A 9,733-nucleotide genomic window follows, 5' to 3' on the forward strand; every position below is an offset into this window, starting at 1 on the left:
ATGTTTTAGAGACATTTATTTTGATAATAACCTGTACTTCTTTTCTTTTTGTTGCTGTTTAGTTTTTGGTGTATGAACACGCGCTGTTTCATTCATCTGTTCCTACAGCTGCATTCGCATTTTTTTTGCTGTGAGAAATAGTGTTGCTTTAAGCATTCCTGGTATATATTTCAAAATGCGAATCTGCAAGAATTTCTCTTGATTGTATGCCTGCTCACTGAATTGCTGAATCATAGTGTGTGTACATATTATATTTTGAAATATGTTGCATTTTGCAGTAGATTTAGAATTCCAGGGAACTGCGACCTGCAACTTGAGGCGACTGTGAACTAGCAGGTCTCAGAGTTCATTTTGCTCTTGTGGTGGCACCACGATCTGAGCGTGTAGCTCAAAAAACGACAGAGGTAGCTCAGCACAGGCAAAGGCTGTTCAAACATTTCCACCCTAGGAAACGGTTCACCTCAGTTATGTAGAAGCATGAGTTAACCTGGAGAAGGGTGCGGCAACCCCCTCCAGTATTCTTGCCTGGAGAATCCCTGGGACAGAGAAGCCTGGCGGGCTACAGTCCAAAGAGTCAGACACTGAAGCGACTTCGCACGCACGCACATGAGTTGACCAGAGGCTTATTTCAGATTTAATCTGGTGGTGTTTTAGAACTCCGTACAGAAGATGGTGTAATCAACTGCCCAATGGCCAGTAACAGAGACAAAGCTATGTGTTTATGAAATCTCATTTACTTTTTCTGTGTCTGGACTAAGAAGGCTGTATTTCCCAGTCTCTTCTGCAGTTATGTTAAAGCTGTAAGAGGGTGAGGTGATGTGAGCCAACCTCAGGCCAGACAGTTAAGAGCTCTCTCCATGACGTTCTTGATTATTTCCCCTGACAGTCTTGGAGGGCTCTTCGAGTTTGAGATGATGGCATTGTCAGAGGAAAGGGGTCCAGATATTGACAGATGGATAAAGTCTGCCCTGGCGAGTCACCTGGTGTGTCTCCAGTTTAGCATGGGTAAAAGCCTTTGTGGTGTTAACTGGTGGACATTGTGGGGTTGTCACTGTAGCATAAAGCTACCTAATGCATGTTCTGGATATTAACCTAGGCAGGTCCCACCACCCGGTGGTGACCTGATGACCTCATACGTATTTTTACAGGTGAGTGAATTAGGTTAATTTTTATCAAGTCTCTTTACCATAATGTTCTAGTCCTGACCTTAATTGTAGGTGTGTACTAAAAACTTGGTTTATTAGTTAAAGGAATGTGATGCATAGGAAGAATTTAGTAAATATTTACTTTCTGGAAAGAGACACAAAAAAGTAAAATATTTTCATGCTTAGTTTACTGGAAAGGATTTTTAAATTATCCATTTTTAGAATAAAATATCAAAATTGAACATGCTTATTAAAAAAGTTTTGTAAAATTTTTGAGAAAAATAGAAAAACGTCTTCTCACAGGCCACTATTCTAGTAAGACCATCATTTACCATCATTTGAATCACTGTGTGTACCTCGGGGTTTTTCCTACTCCTTTTTATCACATTGTTGCAATCACGCTGTTCTGACCTCCTGTTTTCCATGTTATTATGTCTCTCCATCAACATGACATTTAGGGGTTTAGTTTTTTCCTTCTTTGAATATTTAGATTTCTCTCAAGTTTTTGTTTTCAAACATGATGCTGTGATAACCCTCTTTGTATAGTAAGATTGTCTGTATCTAGAATCACATCCTTAAGGGAGATCTGAAAAAAGTCTTTTGATGATCCCAAAAGCTCAGAGTGAGGCCAGCACAGTCCGGGTTCAGACTCTGTCTCGACGTCCCTGGTGGTACAGTGGGCCGGAGTCGGCCTGCTAATGGGGAGGACACAGGTTCGATTCCTGGTGTGGGAGGATTTCACAAGCCACGAAACAGCTGGGCCGGTGTGCCAAACTCCTGAGCCCGCTCTAGAGTCTGCGAGCTGTGGCTCCTGAGCGTGTGCTCCGCAGCAAGGGACGCGGCCACAGTGAGCAGCCTCTGCACCGCAGCAGAGTAGCCCCGCGCTCTGCAACCAGAGAGAGCCCTGCGCACAGCACGAAGACCCAGGAGAACAAACAAAAAATTGCCAAGAGGGAAGCATTAAAAAAATGTTGCCTTAGTTTAAGAGCGTGCCTTCCAGTCCCGCGTCCAACCTCGAAGGATGTCAAGTTCATGTTCCTCATTTGTGTGAGTCTCTAAAACACATATACTCACCATATAGCACGTGCATTTATTGGTTTATTTTAAATATTTATTTTTATTTATTTGACTGTGCTAGGTCTTAGAGGATGAGGTGGTTGGATGGCATCACTGATTCCATGGACATGAGTTTGCGCAAACTCGGACAGATGGTGAAGGACAGGGAAGCCTGGCGTGCTGTAGTCCATGAGGTCGCAGAGTCGGGCACTACTGAGCGACTGAACAACAAGGTCTTAGTTGGCATGTGGGATCTAGTTCCCTGACCAGGGATCAAACCCAGGCCCCCTGCATTGAGAGCACGGACTCTTAGCCACCGGACTACCAGAGAAGCCCCTATATGCATATTCAAAGATGTCCAGGCTAAATATAATTCTTTATAATTCTAAATACAATACTTACTCTGTCACGAATTGCTTCAGGTTATTAACTTGTGTTTACTGAGTGAAATCTCCTTCAATTGTAAAGTGAGATCATCCTTAGGATGGCTGCTCCACTGTGCAATGGCAAAGACTGAATATGATAATGGATGCAAAGCTGCTTTAGCAACACTCTGTATAAAGTATGGTATTTGCTGTTTCTTTCTTACTTCCTCCCCCTCCTTCCAAACCAGGCTGCTCCTGGCTGGGACGGTTCACAGTCTGATTGGTAAGACGCTATGCCTTCGTCTTGCCAACAAACAACCTCGAAGGGTTTAGCAGGAGCTTCCTCTGCAGGGCCTCCTTCACCTCCTTGTTGCGGAGGCTGTAGATGACGGGGGTGAGCATGGGGGTTATGAAGGTGCAGCAGACAAACACGACCTGGCCACTGGTATCGTCGGTGGATCCATGAGGCTGGACGTAGGTGAAATCACGGTGCTGTGGAAGGTGGCAATGGCCAGGAAGTGGGAGGCACACGTGGAGAGGGCCTTCTTCCCAGCTGCCAAGCGCATCCTCCCAATGGCCACCAAGGCCAGGCCGTAGGAGGTGAGGATGAGGGCAGCAGGTAGATAGGTAGCCAGGGCAGAGAAGATATAGAGGACCACTCCTGCCATGGCTGTGTTGGCACAGGCCTGGCAGAGAAGGGGTTGGATTTCACAGAAGTAGTGCAGTACCTGGTTGGGCCCACAGAAAGGCAGGGCAAAGACATTCCCAGTCTTGATAGCTCCACTGAAAGCGAGGAAGCAGCCACCAGCTGGAGACAGGTGCCCCTGGTCATGACAGAGCCGTAGTGGAGAGGTCGGCAGGTGGCTGTGCAGCGGTCGCAGGCCATGGAAGCCAGCAGGAAGCTCTCAGCTGTGGCGTGCATCACAAAGAAGGTCATCTGGACCAAGCAGCCCTTGAAGGGGATGGACCTGTCAGAGGCCAGAAAGTCGACCAGCAGCCTGGGTGTGACCACAGAGGAGTAGCAGATATCAAGGAAAGAGAGGACGCTGAGAAAGAATCCACGGGACTGCAGAGGCGGGAGTCCATGAGGCTGAGCGCCACCATCCCCAGGTTTCCCACCAAGGTCATGACATAGATGAGCAGGAAGCCTCCAGAGAGAAGCTTCTGGAGGTCTGGGTCATTGGAGAATCCCCGCAAGATGAGCCGGGTGACGGGGGTGTAGTTTCCAGCGGCAGGGCTGGTTCTCCAGGCGTCATCTGCAGAGGTGGCAACTGATCATCACTCAGACACTTACTACTTCCATAAGTTTGAGCAGCTCACTTAACCATTCTGAGACTCAGTTTCCCTAACTGTAGGACAGGTGATTTATTCTAACCTGTTTCACGAGGTTTCTTGTAAGGATTCAGTTGGATCCTGCATGTAAATTATATAGCAGAACTAAATTTGTGTTGATAAGAATAATATTGCTGTTCCTTCTTCCTCCCCTCAATGTAATTACTGGCTCTACAAATAATTAATCTTTATTTTCTGTTTGCTTTCATGAGGAGAATTATAACTACCTTTGTGGGGAAAAGACTAGTTTTCTATCCCTAGACTACTTAGGGATAGTAGTAGTCTTCTTTTTTTAACAGATATTTTTGCTGAGTGTGTCCGCTTGTGCAAGGTACAACGAGGAGGAACGCCAGGTGCGTGTAAGTCCTCTTCTGCAAGATGCGTGGGAGAGTCACGCTCTAGTGGACAGGACATGAGCTGTGAAGGCAGACAGACCCGCGTCTTCATTTCAGCTCGCCTCTCACTGGCTGTGTCTCCTTGGATAAGCTGTCTTTGAGTCTTGTTTTTCTTACCTGTGAAATAGAGATCATGTATCTACTCAGGACTGCTCTGTGGCTTGGGTGAACCGAATGAATGGAAAAGCTCTGACTGTCCGGAGCACAGTGAGTCGTCAGGGAAGGTGAGGTGCCTTCCCCACTCTCTCGTGCCTGCTTCTACACAGGCAGGTCACAGGACGCAGCACTGAAAGGCAGGGTCCTGGCGGCGTGGCAGGATCCGGGCACACGCCTCAGCCTGGACGCTTCCGGCCCCGCATCCCTGCTTCTTCACCAGGGCCCTCGGCATTTTTCATATTCACTCTTCCCTTTCTACTTCTTGGTTGAAGGACTTAATTTTGCACAAATGAAGAGTCTCTGGTCCAGAATGAATATTAATGGTTTTCTTTTTCTCTCATAAGATGACAGCCAGATTCCTTTGATGCACACACACTCACACACACATATACCCACACACTCACACACACACTCACACACACACTCACACACACGCACCCACACACACACACTCTCACACTCATACACAGACTCACATACACTCACACTCACACACATACACACACACACACACTCACACACACGCACCCACACATACACACTCTCACAGTCATACACAGACTCACATACACTCACATTCACACATACACTCACACAGACACACACACACCCACACACTCACACACACTCTTACACACACTGACACACACACACTCATACACAGACTCACATACACTCACACTCACACACACATATACTCACACAAACACACACACACACTCACACACACACTCTTACATTGACAAACACACACACACACACTCTTACACACACTGACACACACACACACGGAGTCGTTCAGCTCTGGGTTTAGGCTGAGCGCCTCCATCCTGCTTCCCAGTAAGTGAGGGCTCTGGTCCTCCTCTCCTGCTCCCCCTTTCTTACCATCTTCCCTGGTCCAGACAGACTAGGTTCCCTCCTCACCTACTCCTCCCGCCCGACTCCCAGAGGAACACGTGAGTCCTTCAGAGGCCCATCTACGATAATCCTCACTGACGACGGCCTTGACTGACAGCCTTGCAGACGGACCCAAGGCTCCCAGATAGCGAAGAGCCTCCAGATGTCTTCCATAACGCCTGTGAAGTCCTGCCTCAGCCCTGCCAGGGGCCTCCCCTCACCCAGTGGAATTCCCTCGTGTGTGCTGCTGCAAGCTGGAGGCTGAGTGTGACTCACACAGATGCATTTAGACTCGCTTATCCAGGCTTGGTCAACGTTTCCGAGACTTTCTTTCCCCCCTCCTGGGTTGTTTTGTTTCTCTATCACACTGTAACTTCTGAAAGCAGAGACTGTTCTAGGTTTTGTATCAAGAGAATAGCAAATATTTGAACAGTTACAGTTATGCAAGAATATTTGAACAATTGAGATCGTTCAGCAGTATTTAAACAATTACTTTTCAGAATAGCATAAAGCATGACTTTGACCATTTAGGATCTTGAAATAATGTTGAAAGCAAACTGACTCCTGTGACTCAGGAATAAAGGAGCCTTCGAGGACCCTTTCTAGTGACCAGCGAGGGCTTCAGAAAGAGAAGGGATGGGGCTGGACCTTGACAAATCAGGAAGGGGGAGCCTTGTGGAAGAGATAAGGGTGTGCAACAGCCTGGAAGTGGGAATTAATCTCCTCTGTAAACGTTTACTGGGCAAAAAATGCATGGCAAGGACAGTTTGAGCCTCAGTTTCCTCAGTTTCCACGAGGTAGAGAGATAGCATGTGTCACTATACTTAGCACGGTTCCGGAAACAGGGTAACACATTAACTTTCACGCCACTCCAAGTTAGATTAGCAACACGTAGTGGGCAGGACCCCTGAAGGCAGTGGGGTCTCAGGAAATGCTTACAGGCTGGCAGAGTAGGGGGTGGGGTGCGTCCAGATTTGGGGGAGAGGAAGGAGGAGAGAACAGGCGACCTCAGCTCTCTGAACCAGCTCTGGTGGGGGAACTCAGTAGGGCTTCCGATGGACAATCACCCACCTCAGCGGGCGGTGCCCCCACCTGGCACAGCTCCAGTGGGAGCTCAGGATCCTCCCCACCAGGCACGCGGGTGTTCCAGGACTCACGTCCACTCCAGCCTGTGTCTTTGGGCTTCTCTCCAGAGCTGTTCCTGGACTCAGAGCTGATGGCAGGCACCCGGCTCAGGGGAACAGGGAGCGGCCCTCAGGACTGAAGCCGAGGCCGCCTCCGCTCCTGCCAGTTCATCAGCTGGCTCTGCCCCTCATGACCCCAGGTGCTGTGGCGGCTCAGAGCTCAGGGAGGCCCTGAAACACACCGGGCCCACCTCCTGTCCTGGGACTGCGGGAGGGTCAGTCTCAGGGCAGAAGGGATGATGCCCTGCAGAATCTGGTCACTTGGTTTGGCCTTGAGGCAGAGGAAGTTAGGGTCTCCTTGAGGAGCTGGTGCTGGTGGTTCCACCTTGGCTGCAGGGAGACTCAGAAGGAGAGGTGGGAGCCGTCCAGCCTCCTCCCTGGACTCTGAATTCTGGGTGAAGGGATTGTTGTCTTGCCCCTGTGGGGGCTTTCTGGAATCTGGAGGCCAGTTTTCCCAGCTATTCTACTGAAGGGCCCAGGGGACCTTGGCTGGACACTGAGGACCTTCCCTGGGCTCCAACCCTGCAGGACGAGTCGGTGACGCTGAGCCCCACGGAGAGTGAGTCTAGGGCGGGTCAGGCCGGCTGAGCCCCTTTCCTTGCTGTTCTGTGTCCCAGCCGTGGTGGAGCCCTGAGGGGGTGGGCACCCTGGGGCAGGCATCCTGGGGCCTGACCCTCTCTGGGAAGCTCTCCTGGCATCAGCCACCAGGGACTCATCTAAGGAGGCGCTGGAAATCTTGTTAACAGAATGGGTGGTTTATTTATATTAGCAATTTAGAAAATTGTATTTTCAGAAGTGAAGCTAGCATTTAAGCACAGGAAATGCCAATGGGTGTAAGGAGGAGCCAAGGGAATGGTTAACCAGGAGCAAAAATGCATTCGGATCATCTCCCAGCTGTGGCTTTCCCCCTCTTTTCCTCTCTCTGACTCTGCTTTGTGGGTGGTGGGGAGAGGGCCTCCTCTCTATTTGTCAGCTGACACTGCTCCCCTGAGCCTGTCCCTTGATGGCTCAGCTGAGGCTCCTGGAGTAGGGGTGGTGGAGGTTCTGGAATCATGAGTGTTTGAACTGAAGAGAAGTACAGAGCATCTGGCCCTGTGAACTCCTGGCTGAGATGCGATGGTTCCACTCTGCTCTGAGTCAGGCCTGGATTTCCCAGTGGGAAGACCAGGAGCAAAGTCTAGGCATCAACATGAAATAAAAAATATATATGATCATTAAAATAAAGTAGCAGGACATGGAGATTTTCTTTAAAATAATCTGGATGGGTCCATGGTGAAAAATGTAAACAACATTTTGAAGATAATTGACAAGATCTTAATATGAACTGTGAATTGGATAACAGTACTGTATCACTCTAAAATGTCCCAATTTTGATAACTCTACTGTCTGTTCTTGGGAACTGCTTATTAAAGTGTTTAGTGACAAATGGTTTTGAATAAATTATATGTGAATATTTAAAGTGTTTTATATTAAATAAGTGGAGCAAATTAGAAACAGTAACTCCAAAGAACACAATGTTCTTATATTATTCTTGCAAGTTTAAAAATTGTGTTAAAATACATTATAAATGTAAAATATTAAACTATATTGAAAGAGTGAAAAAAAATCTGGGTGGGAGAAGTTGTAATAGTAGTGAAGCTATAAATTGTTCATAGTTGAAGCTGGAGGATAAGGACGTAGGCACTTTGGGGTTATTTTTTTCTGCAACACAGGTATTACTTGCATTTCTGTGGGGCAAAAATCTGTAAGTTAATATCTATAGTAACTTCACTGAATCTGGAACTTTTAATAAATAGTAAACAGTGAATGAAAGTAGATTTATTTTCCTAAATTAATCTTCAGGAGGTCTTGTTAGGTAATGTCTTAGAATGACCCTGAAAAGACATGCTATTCACTTTTTCCCATTATTTACAAGTTTTGGACAGTTTTTATTAGCAAGTTTATATTTCTACATTTTAATACAGTGATGAATTAATAAATAATATTGATGATCAGTTCAGTTCAGTTCAGTCGCTCAGTCGTGTCCAACTCTTTGTGACCCCATGAATCGCAGCACGCCAGGCCTCCCTGTCCATCACAACTCCTGGAGTTCACTCAAACTCATGTCCATCGAGTCGGTGATGCCATCCAGCCATCTCATCCTCTGTCATGCCCTTCTCCTCCCGCCTTCAATCTTTCCTAGCATCAGGGTCTTTTCAGATGAGTCAGCTCTTCACATGAGGTGGCCAAAGTACTGGAGTTTCAGCTTCAACATTAGCCCTTCCAGTGAACACCCAGGACTGATCTCCTTTAGAATGGACTGGTTGGATCTCCTTGTAGCCCAAGGGGCTCGAAAGAGTCTTCTCCAACACCACAGTTCAAAAGACTCAATTCTTATATGATAGTAGCTACTATTTGTTGACCATTTATCTATGCCAAGCAGTCTCTTAAGGGTTTTACATGTATTAAGTACGTTTTAGTTCCTCAATACTAATATTAGGTACTATTTTTATTCTCATTAATAGTTGAAAAAAACTGAGGCACAAATCCCTAAGATCATACAGATAGAAAGTGGCAGAACTATGATCAATCCCAGACTGTCTGGTATCAGATTGTACATATTATTTGCTGTTTCATTCAGGTGCAAAATCAAATTAAGTGTTTGTATCATATTTGAGACTTCACAATTTTTTTTTTTGGATTCTGAATTGTATTGCTTCTCTCTTTCCTTTCCTTCTAAACATAAAACATTTAAGTACAAAGTTCAGATTTCTAGGATTCCACTTTCTGAAACATTTTTCAGGAAAATATTTCCAAGAGAGGCAGGGATTACCTGAATAGGCAAATAACTTTCCTAGGTCACCCCAGAATATCTAAGTAAGAATGATCAAATCACCAAAGCATCCATTAGTTTTCTATTTTTCTTGTGGCCTTTGGCCCATGCAGTTGCAGGAAGAATTGGAAAAGGATCAATTCCTGGGAGTCTGTTCATTTAATGCCTTGGGGCAAAGGCACAGAAGGGTGGAGAGAGCACTGGATTTTGAGTATAACTATCTGGGTTTGGTTTCAGTTCTTTGTCATCTTTGTGGTCTTCCCTTATATATATACATGGTCTTTGTTTTTATGCTTATTCTGAAAAATATTTTAAAACTACTTGAACTATGCATTTAAAAATGTTCTCAATTGTAAAATATACTTGCAAAAGTGTATAAAATCAACCCCAT

The 9,733-nt window shown here is 46.3% G+C and overlaps 1 pseudogene; it reads right to left on the reverse strand.

Moving 5' to 3' along the window:
- Window positions 1-565: 565 nt before the first annotated feature.
- On the reverse strand, window positions 566-5,778 carry LOC133227113 (olfactory receptor 8G17-like; annotated as a pseudogene).
- Between the last annotated feature and the right edge of the window lie 3,955 nt (window positions 5,779-9,733).

This window comes from Bos javanicus, chromosome 15 (genome assembly GCF_032452875.1).
Source record: "Bos javanicus breed banteng chromosome 15, ARS-OSU_banteng_1.0, whole genome shotgun sequence".
NCBI classification, from domain to species: domain Eukaryota; kingdom Metazoa; phylum Chordata; class Mammalia; order Artiodactyla; family Bovidae; genus Bos; species Bos javanicus.